The following is a 22,815-nucleotide window of genomic DNA, read 5'->3' as shown; positions in this document are numbered from 1 at the left end:
GCACTAGGGTAAGCTCACTGACTTCCTCCCTACTAATTGGGGCAATCTCCTCCCCAAGCTCTGCACTCGCCAACCCATGGGGTTTACCTCCAGTGGGAGGCTGTGCACTCCTGGGACACTTGTGGTCATCTTTGTAGTGTCCATACTCATAACACTTATAGCGCTAGGGGCTAGATTGGTTTTATCTGGGAAGCCTTTCTTGTTGTGGCCAGATTGAGATGCGGCCCCGTTCCCTTGAGAACTATTTTGGGGGCCTTGAGAGGACTCCTTCTTTTGATCTCCCCCTTCTTTCTTCTTGTTCGGAACCCTGGCCACCCTTTTCGGAGTGCCCCCTGATGCCTTTTTGCACAGAGGTCCGCCTCCTCAGCAATCTTCCTGGGATCAGTCAGCTTGCTGTCTACCAGATGTTGGCACAGTTCTTCAAAACAACTATTAAGCATGTGCTCCCTCAGAATTAGGTTGTACAGTCTATTGAAATCATCTACCTTGCTGCCCCTCACCCAGCCCTTCAGTGCCTTGCTAGCATAATCCGGAAAGTCCACCCAAGCCTGGTTGGGAAGCTTGTGGCTGTCCCTTAACCTCTGCCTATTCTTTTCAGGGGTCAAACCAAACTTAAAAAGAAGAATAGCCTTTATTGGGTATACCTAGTCTGGTCTTCTGCCTCTAGAGTCAGGTTTGTGTCCCTCCTCACTGGAGGCATATATTTCCACAAACAACCCCCCAGTGCTCGTCTGGAACCTTATGGGCCTTCATGGATACCTCATAGGCTGAAAGCCACTTATCTATAACTTCCCGCACTTCATAACTATGCACCAGGTCTTTGGGAATGTGGACTCTCACCTCTCCAGTAGACACTGCTCATTTGCCTCCACCATTGTTGATTGACTCTGCTTGCTTGGGTTTAATGTCCAGCTCCTTCGGCTCAGTTCATGAGCCATCATGATCTTGTTCTCCTCCACCCTTAGTCTGGCCAGTTCCAGCTCCAGCTTGAGCTTCCTCTGCTCCCTTCTGTCCTCTAGCTCCACTTGAGACAGGCCTCTGGGAGATACACTGCCCCCTCTCCCATCCTGGGTATCCTGATTCTCCCCCTAGGGGTAGGCATGTTCCTCCTGAGGTCCTTGGCTCTTCCTCATCCATTCCCAGGTCCCTTTCTGGATCGTCCTCCTCTGTTGCTGTTTGCAGTCTCTTGACCTCCTCATAAGCCTAGAGGGCTATCTGTAGGTCCATCTTGGAAGTCGTCTTGCCCACTTTTAGCCCCCTCTCCATGCACAGCTTTTGCAGCTCAGCCTTGTTGAGTCTGTCAACATTGATCAGATCCACCTCCATGGTAGCAGAAGAAGGTAGGGTCAGTTAAATTTGATAAAAAACAAAAACGGCTAATGGAGACTAAGGTGAATTTAAAAAGTCAGTCCTGATTCCAAATTATCTTGGATTTTTGTGTAACACCAAATACTGTATGGTATTACAAAAACACAAGTTCTGATCCATACCGCAGAACACCAATGTGAGAAATTGGTTTGTTGGTTGACTGGGGTATGGATCCTCGTCAAATAACAGCCACAATCCCTAGCAGGGTGAACCACAAAATGTCACTAAATGAACAAGTGCTTAAACTTGGGTAGCTAGGCACAAAAAGCAGTCAGGCAAAACTTAGAGGCAATGTGTGAAGTATTTGTGCAGTACACAAACATCAACAAAGTAAAAATTCAACACAACAGAAATCCCAAAATACTTTGGAAATATAGGGAACATTTTAATAAATTATTTGACACCGCCACCATGAAAATCCAGTTAGTAGAACCAGATTTCTAAATTTTCAAACTTTAAGTTTCAAAAAACAAGTCCTTGGTTTTAGAAAATGGCCACCTGGGCACCTTTAGCACCACAATCAAGGGCCCAGGAGTGGAGGGAGACCTCTTGGGGGTACAAGACTCACACAGGCTGGGTTCAGGTGCAGGTTTAGGATGGTGGGAGCCTGTTATGCCCCGGTGGCTCAAAACAGGAGACCATCTGAACTAGCCCTTGAAGTCACTTCTGGAGTCCTGGATTTGGGTGGTGATGCAGGGCTCTGTAGCAGGACTGGTCTTTGAAGGTCCCAAGCAGGCTCCAGGTAGCAAACAAGCCCTTCCAGGTACAGCAGCAGTCTGGCAGAGTACAGAGCAGGTCACAGCAGCAAGCAGTCCTCTGACAGTCCAACCAAAGGTCCAGTAGTGAACTGAGGAGCCGGTCTGAGAGCGCTCTTTTTATACCCTGGTGCCCCGCTCCTGGTTGTTGGGAGAAGTTTCCATAAGGGCTCTCTGAAGTTCTGGGAATTTCCTGCCTTCCTTACTCTGGCTCCTACCTGGCTGTGCTGACAATACAGGGTTGTTAAGACTATTGTGTGGTGGCAGAGCCCAGCCTATTTAGTTGCAAGTGGGGTTGTGCTCAGCTCCACCCCCTTCCACAATCAACTCAGTTAATTGCCCATTGAGGCTCTGCTAATCCCCCTATTGTGTGACTGTCTGGGGTGAATACATAAAGTCCCAACTGTCAGTTACACACAGTCATGTGACCTATGACAGGTTACAGGCAAAGAGGGCTAAGGGCAGGAAAATGCCAACGTTTTAAAAGTGGCATTTTCAAACTCGTGATGATAAATCTGACTTTACCAGTAAAGAGGGTACATCATTACAAGTTTATAGGTACCACACATGACATATCTATCACCTCTGGTTTGTTTAGGAATTACAGCTAATTGATTTTAATAAGGAATCCCCACTGTTACCCTATGGGAGTGTTAGGCCTCTCAGTACTGAGAAAACAAATTTGGGAGTTTTTCACTACTAGGACAAGTAAAACTAAAAAGTGCATGTCCTACCTCTAATTACAAAGCACTCTGCCCTACGGGCTACTTAAGGAATGCCTTAGGGGTGACCTATATGTAATAAAAGGCGAGTTTAAGGCTTGGCAAGGGGGTTTTAAAAGCCAAGTCAACATGTCAGTGGACACTGCCTTCAGGCTGCAATGGCAGGCCTGGTACGGGTTTTAAGGTGCCACTTAAGTGGGTGGTACAATGAGTCCTACAGGTCCACTGGTAGCATTTAATTTACAGGCCCTGGGTATATGGTATACTCCTCAACAAGGGACTTAAATGTAAATGAAATATGCCAATCAGATATATGCCATTCAAACCAGGTTTAGGGGAGTGAGCACATGCACTTTAACACTGGTTAGCAGTGGTAAGATGCACAGAGTCCTAAGGCAAACAGATCAAAAATCCAGACAAAGTGGAGACAGACAGGCAAAATGTTTGGAATAGGCATCCCTAAGGCTGACAGGGATAACATTTACCATTAAAGAGGATTTATTATTACAATTCCACAGGTACTAAACATGACAAATCAACTCCTTTTTAATTAGGAATTGTAGCTTAATAAATTCAATAGGAAATCCCCAACAGTAACCTATAAGAGGGGTAGACTTCACAGTGGTGAAAAACGAATTTGGGAGTTTTTCACTACCAAGACATGTAAAGCTTCAAAGTATATATTCTGCCTTTTAATTACATAGCACCTGCCCTATGGGCTACCAATGGTCTACCGCGGGGTGACTTATATATAATAAAAGGGGAGTATAAGGCTTGGCAGTAGGTTTTCAATGCAAAATCAACATGGCAGTGCAACTGCACATACAGTCTTGCAATGGCAGGCCTAGGGCCTGTTTAAGAGCAACTTTAGTTGGTGGCACAAGCAGTGCTACAGTCCTACTAGTAGCATTTAATTTACAGTCCCAACACATGTTGTGCACTTTACCACGGGCTTATAAGTAAATAAAATATGCCAGTTGTGGATGTACAAATCATACCATGTCTATGGAAGAGAACACATGCACTTTAGCACTGGTCAGCAGTGGTAAAATGTGCATAGTCCTAAGGCCAACAAAAAGAAATCGGCAAAAAAGTGAGGCAAAGAGGCAAACATTTGGGAGAAGACCACTGTATTGCTATCAGGTCTAACAGTGATGGTCACAAGTCAAACCTTCATAAATACCAACTTTTGAAACTTCTACCTGTAAAAAATAAGTTTTTATTGTAAAAGGAAATTCTCAAATTCGTCTATTTAAAACACATTAAGAATGATGCTTTTCACATGCTTTTGTTGCTTAGCAACATTTACCTTTTGAGGCAATCCTGCTGAATTCCAGTTTAATTTGCTACTAAGAAGAACTCTTTCTCTATTTTTATTGGCTGCAGGAGCCTAACACCTCTTGGTCAAAGCACATTATCACATATATTAGAAAAGGCGCACCATAAGAGCTCACAAGTGGAGGAGAAATACACTGATTTGAAATGATTGCTGCAGCACTTTTTCAAGAGTAAGACTCAACAATTTATAAATGAGTAGGCAGCATGTCTTAAGCTGCTGCCGCCTAAATGAATACACAAAATGAATTGTTAAATCCATTATTGTGAAAAAGCACAACATACACAAAAAAATTGCAGATTTCTTGCAAGCTACGGTCACACAAAAACAGGAGCACCCTCATGCCCCTCACAAACTGCTAGTCACACACAACTGGAAGCATTCTCACACACCTCACATACAAACAATTGTACACTTCTGACATCACTCCCACACATCTCAGTGTACATTCACACACAACAAGAAGCACTCTCAAGTGTCTCACAGAATAGCAGTCACAAACTCCTGAAAGCACCTTCAGTCCTCACAGAGTAGGACTCTAATACTCTGAAAAGGAGTATCGCAACACTCAGAGACTAGCAGTTACTCACTACCAATAGCACTTTCATACACCTCACTGACAAGAAATCAGAAACTACCAGAAGCAGTCTTCCTCCCACTTCAAAGTAGCTGCAAGCCATAGGTTGACGAATGAAAATGCTTTGTCATTGATAGATGAGTTTGTGTGTAGTATCGTCAATGGGTGAGTAAGGTGGTCCATAATGATTCAATAAGTGTATGGATGGTGAGTAATTGAGTACATTTATGGATGGATGAATCAGAACACAGATGCCATAATCCAGGATGCTTTGTTATTAGCCACCTCCAGACTACCCATAAAAAGCTCAGGAAAAATCATGAACACTTCAAACTCGATCACTGTGGAACTATTAAATGACATCAGGAGAACAGTCCACTCTGAAGCACTGGAGTGATCCATATCCCCACTACATCTACAATTTAAGGGTTTCACTAATCAGCGAAGCACTCACCTGCATTCTAAACTCTTCCATCACCACTGACACCTTCCAGAAGCATAGAAACATGCAGCGGTCATTCCACTGTTCAAGAAACCTTTAGCAGATTGTACCCAACTTGCAAACAACCACCTTATCTCCCTAATGCCATACCCACCCAAGGTCATGGAATAAGCAAACAAAAAGCGACTTACAGACAACCAAGACTTAAACCAGATCCTGGACAAAATGCAGTCAGCCTTCAGACCCAACCACAGCACCAAGCACCAAGACAGCCTTTCTTGCAGCCAGCAGCTACATAAGGATGATTCTTGACAGAAGGTAAAGAGTGGACCTTATTCTGCTTGACCTCTCAGCGGCCTTCACGCTATCTCCTACTCAACCCTGCTCAAAATAATTCACAAGACTGATATCCAAAGTCTTCATACACCCTACACTTTGAAAAGCAAAATAAATCATCTGTGGATTCTCCCAAGGATCATCGCTCAGCCTAACCCTATTCAAGGTCTACATGACTCCACTAATAAACATTATAAAGTTGTACAGCATCAAGATCCTCTTGTACGCAGATGACACACAACTGATACTCTCCCTCATGAACAAGAGTCCCACGACTAGAACCAACTTCACCTAATGCATGAACTAAGCTGCGATAGGGATGAGAGCCAATGGCCTCAAGATTAACTTGGAGAAAACTGAAGTTGGGATCTTTAGAAAAAAAAACTTCCCACTGGACTCTTCCTGGTGGACGGCAGACCTAGCACCAACACTCATCTCCGCTGCCTATGCCAAAAACCTAGGAATCATTTCAGATGACAGGCTTGTGATACCTGCCTAGGTCAACTCAATGACCTCCACCTGCTTCCTTAGCTTGAAAATGCTGCGAAAAATCATCAAGTGGCTACCAGAGAGTACCTGGAAGGCAGTCACAAAGCACTCATAACCAGCAGACTGGACTACAGAAACACACTCTACACAGGAATAACTAAGCATCTCCTAAAAAGACTCCAAATCATGCCGAAAGCAGCTGTAAGACTCATCCTCAATATACCCTGCCACTCCCACATCACACCTCAGAGAACTCATCCGGCTCTCCAAACACAAACACACCTTTCTCAAACTCGCCCACACTCACACACACACACACTTAGAAAGCACCACACATTGGCCCCACACACCTACACCATCATTTGCACTTCATCAACCCTCCAGGCACCTCCTCTGAGCAGGATGCTCACTTCCACATGCATCCCGCATACACAGAAGCAGAGTTGGAGTTTGCTCCTTTTCCTTCATCTCCCCCAGAGCCTGGAACAACCTCTCACAGCACATCAGAGCCTCCCCTTCACTTCTTGAGTTCCGCCAGAAGCCGAAGATCTGACCTTCCAATTACCTTTCACGTAGTCTGTTGCTTACCACCTTGCTGAGCACCTGTATACAGTCACAGGTAATTAGTGCACTATACAATGCCTCATAACATAACATGACACAGCCAGAACTATTGGCGTTGGCAGTACTTGTTTCAAGTGGATCTTAGGAAGCACGTGGACCTATCAATGGTATGTGAATTCAGTCTATCACTTTGAGTACTGGTAAATGTTCTACAATGGCTGGTTCCTGGTATGCCACTATCTGGTATGCCCAGTTTCATCTTGTTGTAGTTCCACATATCTTTAGCTGCAGCTTCAAGTATCTGGTGTTGCTTTCTGTAAGTGGCTGATTATTTAAACTTATATATGTATTTATGGTTGTAATGTAGCACAGCTGGACCCAGAGGAAATAGGGTGGTTCACAATGTGAACTAGAAAGACATAAAGTTAAGTACATAACCAATGTAAATACTAAATATATAGCATTAACATGGAATAGTAAGGCATCCTCATGTGCTATGATGGAATGAAGTTGTTAGAACATTAGTGTTGAACACTGAGATAGCATGGAGGACAAGAACCAAATGACATACAGCTTCTACTTACAAATAACGCCTAGTCACAACTTCGTTTTGAGTCTGTTCAGGTTCACAGCTTAGCACAGGTGAGTCTTGAAGTGTTTTTTGAAAGATAGAAGGAAGTGTTGCGGCCTATCTTCAGGAGGGGTAGAGAGTTCCAGGCAGATGCAGCGGTCCATGCAGTGGTCGAGGTGAGGGGAATCAGAGAGCCATGACATGCCCTTACTTTTTGACTTTTATAAAAACAGTTCCCCTACTTTTTGTGAAAAGACAACCGTCCCAGGACGGTTAATTCCAAGAGTTGAAATGCTTCAGCTGAAATGTAAGACAGGGAGTCTCCTGTGCTGTGAAACCGAGGGAGGGGCAGACAGCTGAACAAGACCTCTTGCCAGGGTGCCTGCTTGCGTGAAAGAAATGTAAATGTGCACAACTGGTTAGTTTCCAAATGTAAAGGCTGCTTGGAAGCCAGTATTGGCTATGATTGATGGAATCATTTGAAGCTTCCTGATGACACACATGTATTCTTTTTGAGAGATATTACAAGGTAGTTACCAACTAAGCTGTGAAGTGCATGTTTTTAAAAGATAATTATAAAACAAATGTGCTACGTACATTTTGCGTATTACTAAAATCAATATTTTGAAAGCACTTTTTTTATTTTAAACATTTTTGTGCATTTTGTAGCAGCCTATCTTATAGTGTGATTTTTAAAATAATGACTTAAATGTTCACAGTGCTTTCTGTCACAGGCTGGGACCTTGTAGCACTAAACATACACAAGTCACTATGCTCCACTGCACCTAACAGGACTCAGTTCTGTGGCTCTCTAGTTACAGACACAGACCTCTGCAGTGCATTAACGATGCTTCATAATGTAAGGTAGTGCATTTCCCTCGGATGGACATAACTTGCATTTAATTTTCATAGAAGCTGTGTGTTGATTCATATGTAGTTACTGGAAGGAGAAAGACCTAACAAAGTGACAGAATATATTTTTTTTTAACCATGCCCTTGACCACGCCTCCTCGCTCACTCACCCTTCCCTCATTGCGGACAGGATCAAAGTTTCCATACTTTTTTTAATGCACTTTGACCACTGAGTCCGTGGGAAGTGTTAAGTGCTAGTGTCACTGGTCCACGGAATGCACATCTTTGCTAATGAGTGAGTACTACTAACAACTTCAAGTGACCCGGCAACACTGTCCCTCGTCCACTTCCCTTGGCATCTCTCTTTTAAGAGTGCACTTATAACATCCATTTCTGAAAATGTGGCTTCTTCACAACCGCATTGCCATAAGCAGGACAACAGAGGTAAACCATGTTGGTCAAACAGCATGGAAAATGTCACTGTGTATGCAGGAACCTTTGTACATGGGTTTCACTCTATTGGCTTAGCCACTTCTGCACAGATCTGAATATTTACTGAGCATTCAGCGGCACTCTATGTGGCACCAACGTCAATTGAGTATTTGTTTCTTAAATTAGGCCTTGACAGTCCCATATCTACTAGAGAGAGAGAGAGAGAGAGTGTGTGTGTGTCTTTGTGTGTAATGTCAGTTTGTATAATTTGGTTTTGTTTACATTTAAGGGAAACGTTTTCAACGACGCAAAAATGTAGGGCACATCATTTGCATGTTAACCACCCAAGAATGCATTTATGGATGGTGTGCAAACCTCACTTGGCCAAGCTGAAGTCGCTGTAAACATTAAAATTATTTGCAGGCCAGGGTCAATTTCCCATAATGCAACATTTCTATAGCTTAATTTAAAATTACCGTAATGCATGATTGTGTTTCTCTTTGTTGTTTTAATAAGGTCAAGGAAACTTTATGTGCCCCGTTCTCCCACGTGACAGTACAGAACACACATCACACGACCATGTTGGTAGTCAAGCTATTTAATGTTAAACACCTTCTGCACATTCTGAAAACTGCAGCCATTCTGTAGCTCTGGTGGGGACTGTTATGCGTTTTATAAAAGGGTTAAACATACTAGGTATCGCACTCTACCCATCTCCTTGTGACTGTTAAAGCCTTTTGAACAAAAGTCTGAATGTGTTTTATGTAAGACACCAGTCTCCCAGTAGCCCACTGCGCTTCTCCTAGCCGTGAAAGAATCACAAGGGAAGCATGCACAGTGGAGGGCAACGATGAGTGCTTGGTATTTTTCTGAGCGATAAGCTTAGAAAAAAACCTTGTAAATGCCCTTCTCAGATTCCAGGATAATTCTGAGACCAGCTTCGGGCAAGATATATTGACAGCAGCAGAGCCTGGCTTCGGGGCACACCTTTAACTTTGCGCGCTCTCATTCATATGCAGGCCAGGCAGCAGCATTATTGTGGCGCTAGGGGCAAGTTATTTAACTGCTGAATGTTCTGCAGATGTCTCGCGGGCTGTACCGATAAAGGCAATTTAAGTTGCAGAACAGAAAAGCACATCTTTGTTCTTTGAACATGAAAATGCCCACAGTATACAGGAAAGGCTGAATTTTCTGTAACACGTAGCCCGAGATCATCATCTCAAGCCTTTTCAGTTGTGTTTCTCACATGTGCACATGAAGTAAGCGAATAACCCAATTCTGTGTGTGTACGTGTGCACACATCTATACTTATAAATACATTAGGGTGATTATAAATGCATTTGCATATGCTTGTCTTTGTGTATTTAATTAGAAATGCATTTGTGTGCATGTGTGCATTTAAATATATATTTGTGTATGTCTGATCATGTGCATTGGTGTATGTCTTTGCATGTGAGTGTAAATGTATGTGCGTGTGCTCATACATGTATTTGTATGTTGCGTTGGTACATTTGTGGATTTTTATACCAGTGTCTGGGTATGTGTAATATGTGTATATGAGAGAGAGAGAGAGAGAGAGAGAGAGAGAGTGTGTGTGTGAGAGAGAAAATGCATGTGCTTATGCTGTTTCGTGTGTGTTTTGTGTATGTGAGTATGCCTGCGCGTGTTCGTGTATTTGTTTCTATACTCACATAACGAATTTAGGACCGGTGAGCTTTCCACTGTCTCAATAAATCCTATACATAATATGCTCAGAAGCTAGCAGAACCCTATCCTTAAATTGTCAGCCTTACATGTTAATGGTATGGGAACAAGCATTATTTTATTAAAGTTTTTGACACGAATGTCTGTATCGATGATGCCTTTTTGCAGCATGTTGAGCTATGATGGACAAAGCTGAGTATATCTGAGCCGCTCCCTTTGACTGATTGCCTTGTATCTAATTTATGATTCGGAAGAAACAAATTACACCTCAATAACCCCCAAGACTACAGTTGTCAATTGCACCAAGCCTGCGTCGAGTAATTACATAAATGTTTAATTATCACATGGCCAGTCCAGACAATTATTTCCCTGTCCTTCTGAGGGGGATTTCGACGTGAGGGTAGGTAGCCACGGAAGGCTAACGTAAGGAAGCGAGAAAACGAAGTAAAAATGTAGATCATGGATTTAGCGTCCTATCTTCCTATTTCCAGGGTGACCCAAACAGTTAGCTGTTGTACTATAAAGAGGTACACGTGGTCATTCCGTTTAGCTGAAAGTCACAAGGGCATGCTTCACAACGGAAAAGTACAGGATAGAAGTGGAAACAGTATTTTCTTTCCTTTTTTTGGTGGGGAGAGGTTTCCAATCGATTAATTGTATAATAATTTAGAGAATTTTACCCCTGAAAAGTGAATTGGTGAATAGAGAAATTCCACTCCACGCTGGTGGAATTTCTGCAATTGCAATTTTGCTTTATCAGCGGGACGTGAGCTTTCCTAAGTGGGTCCGCCTGTAAAAGTCCCACTATCTCATAAGCTTTTGTTTATTTATTTACCCTTTACAAGCGTTTTTCTGTCCGGAAATGCTTTCACAGGGGAAAATAGGAAGGGAACACCGGTATGTAGAAGACGGATATGTATCCCAGGGATAAAACAGATGCCCCACGGAGAAAACTCTAATTAAATGTTAAATATTTCAAGGCACATTTTTGCAAAATGTATGTGTTCATAACTTTTACATATGCGATATGTGTGACAGTCGTACATCTATAAGCGTGTTCCTGGGATTCTTTGTTGCTACAAATATAGGAGTAACACATTTCCGGCTTTCAAATCAATGACTTTGTGAAGTGGACCCCAAACTACACTAGCAGAAGCATATTTACTTGTTTTCCTGGGTAGGAATGATAATTATTTTTTAAAGAACACATTATGGAACAGAAGCACTTACACTCAGACAAGGCCTTAGTTTAGCACATACAGTATTAGACGCTTATCTGTTTTCATCCATTCATCATTGTGCTAGCATTTAAAAAAAAGCAGAAGCCAGTCACGGCCAGGTGAGAAAGTGATGTGGAAGGAGTGTTTATGAACTTCAGGTAGCTAGGAGTTTTACTTGACACGGCTGATGTTAAGAATGGTCATTGCTAGGCACACGGAATTAAGTCCTTTGGCATGAATTTGGCCATTGTTGTATGACAAAGTAGTGACTATAAAGATATTGCGGTACACAAATATTGAAACTAAAACATTGATAACCATAGAATCAACTTTCTTAAATTCCTATGGAAATAGCAAAATTATCGGCTACAAAAATATTGTCATTAAAAAATCAGAAAACCAATAATATTGATAACATATTAAAACAAATGTACAGCAATACAGCTATTGATAGGCAATATTTTTCTTTTTTTTAAATAATACGTGTTTAATTTTGTTGAGAGAAAATGTGGGTCCTGCTTCACAAACTGCATTTTATAGCACATAAAATTGTACTCCTACAGTACCAAATACATATGACAATACCATTCACAAACGTATGGGTAAAGATCTTCCTCTCCTATGTTTTCTGTGCAGATCTCTGAACACACAAGTATGATATTTTGTCGAAAATGTGGGCGAGACTAAGGAAGTGGTAGCAAAATGGGAATAATTACTCAGAAATGGTGGGGTTGTTTAGGGGTTTGGGAGAAGCATCTTAATACAAACATGTATCCGCAAAGAAACAGGACCATTGTAACTCTCTAAATACACTTGCACAGGTACAAGAGCCATTATTGTGTCAAAACAAACATTAATGTACCCAAGTCCGAATGTGGAGTAAGTCATGCACTACACATGGCAAACCACTTTTACAGCAACAAACTTCAATACACATCAATGGAGGCACGGACAAAAGTAACACTCCTTAGGAATTAATGTTAAATTATTTAAATTAGTTGTATATTTGTATGTATCAATCTTGAAGGAAAAGCCACAATCCAGGCTTAGAAAACACCTTTTAATGTGAATAAGTGTTTGCTGAGCCTGGAGTGCCGCTTTTTCTTCAGGAATGAATGTGGGCAACTCAGAAGGATCTCGCAACCCTTCACGGTTACCAACACCACAGATGCGGTCGGCTGTTGTGGAACGTGCAAAGATCAACACTATTTTGTAACAGTTTCCATGAAAAGAGTATTTTGTGTTTCGCTAATAACCTTTACGCTGTATGATAAATCTTCACAAAACTTTCTAAAAAGAAAAGTTCACCCACCTCAACTTTTTCCTGGAAAGCTTTGAGACGATCCATCAAGTGGGGACCAATCAAAAAGGGAATCCCAAAACATTGATTTTCCATATATATATCCATAGCAAGACAATTTTGGGAAGTGATATGAATACAATTGCTAAAGAGAATTACACCAAATTTGGCAAACATTTAGAACTATATTCATGAAGTGTGCTGTGCATTATTATATGTAAATCCATTCAGATCTTTTTTTCAGAAATTGGCTTTTAGAAAGATTCTCAGAGTAGTCATAAAGTGGTTAAAAAGTTAGGTATATCTGGACTGTTGGTGTCCAGATATGCTCGGACTGGCCACTTTTAAGGGTACTAGTCAGTCCCGATTGGCTGGCCACAACCAGACCAATATGTTGTGGTCATGACACCTGCGTCTTGAAAAATAATTAAAAAATACATATAAAGGCCAGAGTGAGCACACTCGGACACCAAGGGCCTTGTGAGGGAGGTGCCAAATGGACCCCCCTTGATTAGCTAGCCATAACATGGAAAAATGTAGCAGTTCTTGCAGGACTTGGGGACAGAGTCCCATTGAAATGCATGGATTGAAAACCTGAATTTTTGGGGCTACAAAATGAAGTACATATAAAGGGTGATAACAGATTTTATCCCAATATAAATCAGTTGTTAATGGTACCATAATCATTCTAAGTACCGTGGTGTGTTTTTTAATGTGATTTTACCCTATGAAAAATGATGATCGTCTGCTGGGATTTGATTAACTGTTTTCGAGAGAATTTTTTTTTCACTCATGATTTTTTGACAGAGGGCATGGAAGGTACCCTAGAAGCTAAAATTACAGCAGATTATCTATAGGCTCACACTATCTTCCTCAACCATGTGAAAATAAAGTCTAATATTCTGAGTAAAATATGCTTCAAATAGCAGCCCCCTAAAGTGTTCTAATGAATAACAAGGGTGCTAGCATTCTGTATTTAAGACAGAAGTGTGGCACACCTGAACTCATATTGGTGCCTCGTTTATAACAATCGTAACAAAATTTGAAAAGGACACTTCATAACATTTGTGACTGACAGAAATTAAACAATTTGATGTATCACCTTAAGCAGGAGCTTCGTAGCAGCCCTAAATTGTACACATGCTATATGCCTAAACTTAGGGCCTTATTACGACTCCCAGGACTGCCTTGGTGGCGGTATGACCGTCATCGGTCTGGCGCATGTGACCGCCTTATTACGAGTTTGGTGGTCGTACCAACAGAAGACTGACAGCCGTCCGCCAGCAACGCTAGGCAGCATAGACGGTCAAGAGGAAGCACAAGCAGGTTGTCAGAGACAGTGTTTCCGTCGGACTCATTACGAGGTTGCAAACCGCCAATGTGACTGTGGTGGTCATGCCACTGCTGATGCTCATCGATAGACATTGAAATCAACGTCGTTTTGGACGCCAACATCCGTAATTTCACACACCTACTTGCATCAGCAACCTTAAAAATAGCTTACAGCGCTGGTGAAAACATCATAAGGGGCACACCATGGGCATCAGGTACACGTCTCAAACAAAACACACTCACAAACATAATTCAACACCGGCACGTACACAGTCACAATATGCACACTTTGGCCACACATTGCACTGCAACACTACATAAATACACAAGGCCACTCAGCTCCGGCATAGGGAGACTGAAGGCTAAACAGCATTGCCACATGCATCAACAACAACTACAGACACGCTATACAGAGGTCATCCTTCCAGGTGAGTACACTTCAATGGTGAGTTCAGGGGCAAGGGTCACTGGAGCAGAGAACACTGTGTTGGCTGAGTGAAGTGAAAATACCAGTGCCTCCTTGCCTTAGCAGTCCTGTCAGTGTCTGTTCTACACACACACTATACAGATGTCATCTTTCCAAGTGAGTACACTTCAATGGTGAGTTCAGGGACAAGGGTAATTGGAGCAGAGAACACTGTGTTGGCTGAGAGGCTTGGCAGTACCAGTTTCTTCCTTGCTTTGGCAGTCCTGTCAGTGCCCGTACTACATACCCACTATACAGATGTCACCCTTCCAGGTAGTATACTTTAATGGTGAGTCCAGGGACAAGGGTCATTGGAGCAGAGAACACTGTATTGGCTGAGTGAAGTGACAATACCAGTGCCTCCTGACATTAGCAATCCTGTCAGTGCCTGTACTACACACACTATTTAGATGTCATCCTTCCAGGTAGTACACTTCAATGGTGAGTTCAGGGACAACGGTCAGTGGAGCAGAGAATACTGTTTTGGCTGAGTGGAGTGAAAGTACCAGTGCCTCCTGGCCTTAGCAGTCCTGTCAGTGCCTGTACTACACACTATACTGATGGCATCCTCTCAGGTAGGTACATTCCAATGGGGAGTTAACAAACAAGGTAATTTTGATTAGGATACACTATTCTCGTTTCTGTAATTGTAAAACAGTACCCATTGGGAATTGTAGAGCTGTCAATCCCTGTACTACACACACTATACAGAGATTTTCCCCCAGGTGAGTCTACTTCACATATGGGATGCCAGACAGGGGTCTATGTACAGGTGGTCACTGGGCTGGTGAGTGGAGTGACAGTGAAGGTGGCAAAAGGTGAGCAGTGAGCATGCATGACAATACCTTTTGGTGATATGTTTGTGTTGTGACTTACCAGACTCCACTTCCCCAGGTATTCCTGTCAAGCCCTCACGATGCAGGATAGCCAAGACTTTCTCCTCCCAGGATGTGAGTTGCAAGGGAGGAGGGGGGTACAACCAGTCTTCTGAACATGCAGCTGATCCCTGGATGCCATGGAATGGACCTTCCCCCTGAGGTCGTTCCACCTCTGCCTGATGTTGTCCCTTGTGCGTGGAGTGGGGTCTATAGAATTCACTCTGTCGACTATCCTTTGTCATGTTTCTGTTTTCCTGGCAACAGTAGTGTGCTGGACTTGGGCTCCAAATAAATGAGGCTCTACTCTGATGATTTCATCCACCATAGTTTTTAACTCATCTTTAGTGAAACAGGGATTTTTCTGGGGTGACCTGGTGCTGATAAAAAAATAAGTATTGGGAAATGAACATGTGATGGTGAGTTAATGGGGTTGGGAAGTGCAAATGTATGTGATTTGAAATAGGAGTGTGTTGAGGGTGTGGAAATGTGCTTAGGGAAAGCTGTGGGTTTGCCTAATCTATATTTTGGTAATTTTTCATGTGCTCTGGCTTGGGTGTTTGGCGTCGGAGATGCATAGTATTGTGGTTTGTGAAGGGATGTGTTTTATGGTGTGCTTTGCAGGTGTGTCGGTGTTGCAATGTGTGTCAGCTGTGTTGTTTTCAAATCCATCCACTGTAGTGTTGTGTATTACTTTGTTGACCACGAACCGCTGTGCTCCGGACCGCCATTGTCAGACCGCCAATGGGTGTCCGCCATTGCCACTTTTAACTTGTAATACATTTGGTGGTTGGTTGATGGGCTGTCAGTGCTGGTGGTCGGAATGTCTATTTTCCACCCTCCACAGTACTGGCCAAGTGGCTTTTTTGGCTAGCTTTTGGAGGTGCTGCCTGTGTAACTCGTAAGACGGTGGTATCTATGATCACCAATATGGCAGTCTTTTTGGGGCTGCCATTATGGCAGTCTGGGGGTCCAATCGCTAAACTCGTAATCAGGCCCTTAACCTTTATAAGTTATGGTTTGCTAACAGCATTACACAAACAAGCGTTATGCCTCATTGTGTATGACACTTAAGTTCACTACAAATTTAATGCCAAAATAAGAAAAGATACAAGACTTAGGGCCAGGTTTAGAGCTTGGCAGAGGGGGTTACTCTGTCACAAATGTAATGCAAAAGTGTTCATTCTTCTTATCATGGTGTGTGATAATGTGAGTAACGAAATAAGGTTTACTGCTGTTTCCATGGTGCCCCTGATCCCTTTATGGGATTGTTAGTAACCCAAAAGAAATACTTCTATGTCAATTAAACAATGATTAGTGTATTGTGGGGCTACAATAACTTGTCTTTCACATTAATCATTGGAACATTGAACCAATTTCACCCATCACAGGTGACACCAGTGGGTGGAGGCACACCTTGTAGAGTTACGCCAAAGTTGTAAATTAGGCAACACAAGTTATACTGCTGAGGCAAAGTAAGAAAACATTGTACCTACATTGTGATCAATGTATTGGTGCCCCACATAGATAAGTACAATATATAAAAATATCACTTATAGTATCACATGAATCCCAAAATATGCTCTTGCTACTGTATTCCAGTTATTGCAGAACAACATTGAATATGCAGAGAAAAACAAATGCAAATATTAATATCCTACATTATTTTAAAACTGTAGAAACATAATCAGAACCATTTAATTAGTGACATTCTGCAATGAGCTGAAATAGAAGATACATGTTCCCTTCCCTTCCCTTCTTTATCAGTCTCAAAAATATAAATTTACCACCATCCAAATATTATGTTTCTTGAAAGTGGCTCAAAGCATGTTAATATGCCATTACTGATATTAGCACTTTTGTGTTCTAGAATCTTAACTTCACTCGGCAGATTGTCCTTCCTAGATACCACTTGCAACTAGGTCATTTCAAGATCCATACAACAAATGTAGGGACAGGCTACAAATTCATCAATTGATTTCACAATCTTGGTGTTCAGAATGGCAAATTCACCCCTGTTCTGACTGTCCTTGCAAATGTTACACTAACAGCATGTACGAAAACAAGGGAGTTGGATCCCAGAGTTGCCATACTGTATGGGTAAGAAACTCTTTACTAGGTTATCCTTGCATGATCATCCCCTTCTGACAGCTGAAGTAGACCAAATACTAGCATCAAGCTTATCTTTAGCCTTTAATTGGCTGCAGTGACAATTCAAAAACTTTCCCATTGCAGGAGCCCCTGTGCTAAAGATAACGATGAACCAGATTTGGCGCTTTGGGGTGTCTACTTTGAGGACTTAGTAGGCTTTCCCTTTTGACTGATTTTCATCTTAGTTTCTCTGAATGCATGTTCAAGGTACCCTTTTGTCATGAACCTAGATAAAGTCTTCTCCTGCTTGACTTAAAAGACTGAGGGGGTGATTCTAACCCCGGCGGTCTTAGACCGCCGGGGCCAGGGTCGGCGGGAGCACCGCCGACAGACCGGCGGTGCCCCGCAGGGCATTCTGACCGCGGCGCTTTGGCCGCGGTCAGTGCAGGAAAACCGGCGGTCTCCCGCCGGTTTTCCGCTGCCCCTTGGAATCCTCCAAGGCGGCGCAGCTTGCTGCGCCGCCGAGGGGATTCCGACCCCCCCTACCGCCATCCAGTTCCCGGCGGTCCGCCCGCCGGGAACCGGATGGCGGTAGGGGGGGTCGCGGGGCCCCTGGGGGCCCCTGCAGTGCCCATGCCACTGGCATGGGCACTGCAGGGGCCCCCGTAAGAGGGCCCCTAAATGTATTTCACTGTCTGCTGCGCAGACAGTGAAATACGTGACGGGTGCAACTGCACCCGTCGCACAGCTTCCACTCCGCCGGCTCGATTCCGAGCCGGCTTCATCGTGGAAGCCTCTTTCCCGCTGGGCTGGCGGGCGGCCTGAAGGCGGCCGCCCGCCAGCCCAGCGGGAATGTCAGAATTACCGCCGCGGTCTTTCGACCGCGGAACGGTAACCTGACGGCGGGACTTTGGCCGGCGGCCTCCGCCGCCCGCCAAGGTCAGGATGAGGGCCTGAATCTACACTACAATTCCTACAAGTGTGAATCAGTTCTGCATAAGAAATACTTGGTAGGGAGACAGCTATAGGCATGTAATAAGCTACAGTTAGCTATCACTGTGTGATATATTGAGGTTTGAAGGATATTAACATCTGTCTCCACAGTGACATCAAGATAAGTCACTCTGGGCCCGATTCACAAAGGTGACATAGAGCAAATGTCTAAGTTTAGACCAAAAGTCTAAGTTTAGACCTAAAGTCTAACTTTACTACAAGTAAAATTAGAATTTTAGACTTTTGGTGTAAGTCTAGACCAAAAGTTTAAAGTTAGGCCAAAAGTCTAACTTTACTACTAGTAAAGTTAGACGTTTGGTGAGGGTTTAGACATTTGATCTAAACATAGACCAAAAGTCTATACTTAGACCAAAAGTCTAACTTTGCTACAAGTAAAGTTAAACGTTAGGTCTAAACTTAGACATTTGGGGGGTGATTCTAACTTCGGCGGGCGGCGGAGGCCGCCCGCCAAAGTTCCCCCATCAAAATACCGCTCCGCGGTCGAAAGACCGCTGAGGGTATTTTGGGATTTGCCCTGGGCTGGCGGGCGGCCGCCAAAAGGCCGCCCGCCAGCCCAGGGCAAATCAACCTTCCCACGAGGACGCTGGCTCAGAATTGAGCCGGCGTAGTGGGAAGGTGCGACGGGTGCAGTGGCACCCGTCGCGTATTTCAGTGTCTGCATAGCAGACACTGAAATACTTTGTGGGGCCCTCTTACGGGGGCCCCTGCAGTGCCCATGCCATTGGCATGGGCACTGCAGGGGCCCCCAGGGGCCCCGCGGCACCCCCTACCGCCATCCTGTTCCTGGCGGGAGACCCGCCAGGAACAGGATGGCGGTAGGGGGTGTCAGAATCCCCATGGCGGCGGAGCGCGCTCTGCCGCCATGGAGGATTCTGCAGGGCAGCGGGAAACCGGCGGGAGACCGCCGGTGTCCCGCATCTGACCGCGGCCGAACCGCTGCGGTCAGAATGCCCTGCGGGGCACCGCCGGTCTGTCGGCGGTGCTCCCGCCGACACTGGCCCCGGCGGTCTCGGACCGCCGGGGTCAGAATGACCCCCATGGTCTTAGTTTACCTTTGTGACTCAGGCCCTCTATGTTTATGTAATAACTATTAAAAATTAAAATTAAAATTAAGTAATAAAGACAGGCCAATAATTCTGACATACATTTAACATCACCAAACAGTATCACAAACAAAGCATGGCTATATCTAAGCCACAGCACTATGTGTTGGGTATAATGTGCTATGTCTTCAGATCATATCACCTGTTGTCCCATCAGTCCACAAGTACATTTACATATCTTAGGGTGAAGCAGGTGCCCATGGGTGTGCCTTAGAACTGATGCTATGTTTCCTGGTAAAGAAAAACATTATTTGTGAGACAGAACTCAAGCAATTCCAATAACTTAATAGTGTGTTTCAGAAACTGAATTGATCATATTCTTGTAGTAGTTACATGCCTGAATCCCTTGGCTGTGCTTGATTGAAGTACAGAGTGATGTTACATCTATTGTAATCCTACAAGGATTATTTAGTTATGGCATATCATTATTCTTTGTAAACAAAAAGTTCATTGTGTCCTGTGCTTAGGATGGCATGCTTTTGACACAAGATTCCAAAAACAATCTATGTACCTTGATGTGAACTCGAGAAGGCTATTGTTGGATGGCACTATTGCAGTGCCAGATGGTTTGTTCCCATCCTAATGTTCCTTTGGGAGAAAGTCTATTGTTGGTACTGTAGGGAAATTGTTCCTCAAGTATTGATACTTTTACTAGAATAAGACCCAAAACTCTCTGACTTCCTATGGTTAGTAATGGTCATCTGTTTATACTATGCTCTAGTGATCATGTTATAGTATGCAAGACCATCCAACAGTTGGCCTTTTCCATATTTAGGGGCATATTTATACTCTGTTTGCACTGAATTAGCGTCTTTTGTTTACGCAAATTCATTGCAACTCAACTCCATATTTAGATTTTGTCAAATTATTGGAATTAAAGTCATTTTTTGGATGCATGGAACCACCTTTCGTCAATGAGATGCAAGGTAGGCGTTCCCGTCCAAAAAAATGACTCAAAGACCCTAGCGCCTTATTTATCCTCCCATGCAAAAATAGTGCACTGGGAGGCGGGCCTACATAAATAAGACTGCTTAGCGCCATTATCTAACGCTGGGTCAGAGCAGGCATTAGGGGACCTGTGGACCCATTTCCATGGTCAAACACCATGGAAAGAGCCCACAGGTGCACACCCCAAGCCCCTGGAGCACTCCCACCCACACCAGAGGGACCCTAGAGGATGGGAGGACCCCATCCCAGGTAAATTGAGGTAAGTATTAAATAAATATATTTAAAGTGCCATTGGGGGCCCTGAAATGGGCTCCCCTACATGCCTCAGGGTGCAATGGCCATGCCCAGGGGACCCTTGTTGCCTGTGCTGGCGACTGTGGTGGTGAACATGACTCCTGTCTTTTATAAGATAGAAGTCATGTGGTATGGATGATTTTGCATCAGGAAATTACGCTAGGCTGGTTAACAGCATTTTTTTCCTCTAACCAGCCTAATGACATTTTTTGAGGCATAACTTCCTCCCCCTATAGCCCCACCCGGCTAACTCATTTTCCCAAACGCTAGCCCACCCTTAGCACCGGCTTGCGGGATTTCATAAATTTTGCGCCCGGCTGGAGCTCTGGAATTATGTAAGCAGGTGCTATACATTTTGAATTCCGCCTTTATCGACTGATTTAATCACAATGGAATAATCATTCATGAGATGATTGCCCATCATCCTGTCTTCTTCAATTGTATAAGCATGTGTGTGAAGCTGACTAAGCTTTCTAAGATCATAAATTATTATGAGAAGGATCAATAGTGTCAAGAGTCATTGCAGGAGTAAAAGTAGATATATGCTCACATCTGTATCTGTGCCTAAATCAGGCAGGTAACTGCCACCATTGTTTCTGTAATATTGTCAAAACATTCCTGTTCTAAATGATATAAGGTGTTTAAGTATTCACTGTCCTCAATACTTCTACATAATACGAATATATATCAGTGTGTGTCTTTTACCTCAATTTCCTGGTGCTTCTTGTTGATCTCTTATTTGAGTCCAGCTCTGTTACACAGATATTTCTTGCCACTGCATTGTTGTTTCTGAAGTTTCAGCCTCCTCCTTTTGTCTCTTCTCCTTTTGCTCAACCCCTGTCCCTCTGTCTCATGTTCTAAGTATGTTTGATGAATGATATTCATCTAAAAAAGGAGATCAATATGCAATCCCTCCTAGTATTTGGATGAATAAAACCAACATCCAGTAATGCCACACTTGTATCAGTTGCACTTGATGTTGTTGCAGACTCTAAAAATTGTTGAACATTTGTTGAAATGTGCCTTTGTTTTCTTTTCTCCGTGTATGAAACCCTTTGGCTTAAGTAAATAGACACCCCTGCACATAGTTTGGTTCAGTTATCAAAAATGTGGGCTTCTTTTTCTCTTTAATTTCTTGATCAGACTTGTTTGGATGAATTGTTAACTGAGATTTAAAATGAGCAATTTCCAACTCATTTTCCTCTTTTGCAGGCTCATTAAGTAAGCTCTCTGTTTGAACAAGAAGACTCTGTCAACATTGGCATATTGAACAAGTGTCTTCATCCAATAGAAGGAGCATCCATTACTTCCTGCCTCCCTTTCATCAATCATAGAAGGGTGAGGATCCTCATAGATTCTAATAGTGTAAACCCTGGAACACCTTGTAATATGCCCCACTGCCAAATACTGTTCTAGGTAGGTATCCTTCCACTATTTATCAGGCTGCTTTCTGTGAAGTCACTCCAATTTGACCAAGTTGTTTTAAAGATAAAGGTAGTATGGACAGGAACACCATCATTCATTAATTTCCACATCCAATGCATCATCAAATAGTACAACAGTGTGTTGCTTGGAATCATTTTCAATGTCCATTGTATGCTTTGTGTTAAAGTATTTCCAAATGCATAACATTGTAACCCTAAGTGCAAATTGAGGTGTTGCCTAGATATTTAAAAATAAAACTGTCCAAAGTACTGGTAGACATGTGGCTCATACTGTACCAGTCAATTACTTTTGTCATCACACAGTAAAAGCATAGAATTTTGTGTTCAGACCTCTTCGGTACACTTTGCACCCACATGTGCCTTTAACAATGATGTGTTGTGTTATCAACTGTTTGTCAGAATTATGGATGAAGGATGAATGTGTTAAGACATCTTAGGGTGTTTTGGTAGATGGCAGTAGTGCTTTTCTCTTTCCTGCACCAAACAAATATATTTTTTCTTACCACTGGGGTATTGTCTGGATTAGATTCTGCTACCATGTTACAAAGATTATTTTGAGAAAATGGGGCAACCCAGTAC

Source organism: Pleurodeles waltl, chromosome 2_2, assembly GCF_031143425.1.
Source record: "Pleurodeles waltl isolate 20211129_DDA chromosome 2_2, aPleWal1.hap1.20221129, whole genome shotgun sequence".
NCBI lineage: Eukaryota > Metazoa > Chordata > Amphibia > Caudata > Salamandridae > Pleurodeles > Pleurodeles waltl.
Note: the sequence above shows the minus strand (reverse complement) of the source record.